The sequence below is a fragment of the Perkinsus marinus genome (genome assembly GCF_000006405.1).
Source record: "Perkinsus marinus ATCC 50983 genomic scaffold scf_1104296951686, whole genome shotgun sequence".
In the NCBI taxonomy this organism is placed as follows: Eukaryota; Perkinsozoa; order Perkinsida; family Perkinsidae; genus Perkinsus; species Perkinsus marinus.
The window spans coordinates 43363-43903 of NW_003209171.1; the positions used below are offsets into that span (position 1 = coordinate 43363).

General features: G+C 42.5%; 1 protein-coding gene across 1 annotated transcript in view; it reads right to left on the minus strand.

Annotated features, from left to right (window-relative positions):
- The window catches only part of Pmar_PMAR003180 (Caltractin, putative), a gene marked incomplete at both ends in the record, with an annotated part of 2951 nt that overhangs the window by 511 nt on the left and 1899 nt on the right, over positions 1 to 541 (minus strand). The gene's annotated exons all lie outside the window — the stretch shown is intronic.

A 541-nucleotide genomic window follows, 5' to 3' on the forward strand; every position in this document is an offset into this window, starting at 1 on the left:
ATCCAGCGCTGATTCAGCGCTGGATCACCCGAATAGATATCACAATAAATATCGAACACTCCGTTCAAGTTGTTGTCTGTCGCGACATCGGTGATCAATTTGGGATGTTCATTGAGATATCCAGAATGAGGCAAGTCTAAAGGCACACGACGCTCGGGTCCATGAATTGTAAAACGCAATTTGTCGCGTATCGGTCGTAATATTCATTTTCATTGAGAAACACTCATCAACATACTTCTTCTAGTTGACAAACTGATAAATTTGCCTTCGAAAGTTTGCTATGTACCTGGAGACTGGAAGTAATGGGAGTAGCGATCCCAGAAATCTCATCCAATTCTTCATTGGACCATCTGAATGAGCCATTGGAGTTTTACCTGTTCAACGTAAAGTGGCGTAATACTCCGTGAAAAACGCGATACTCGCGATATGCAGTATTCGTGGAATATATTCTTCAGTGGTGTTTTTATCACGGGTGGAACTCCATTGGTATTCGTGCGTGCTCAGTACTGCAAGTTGCAGTCTGCAACAAGACAATCAGAAT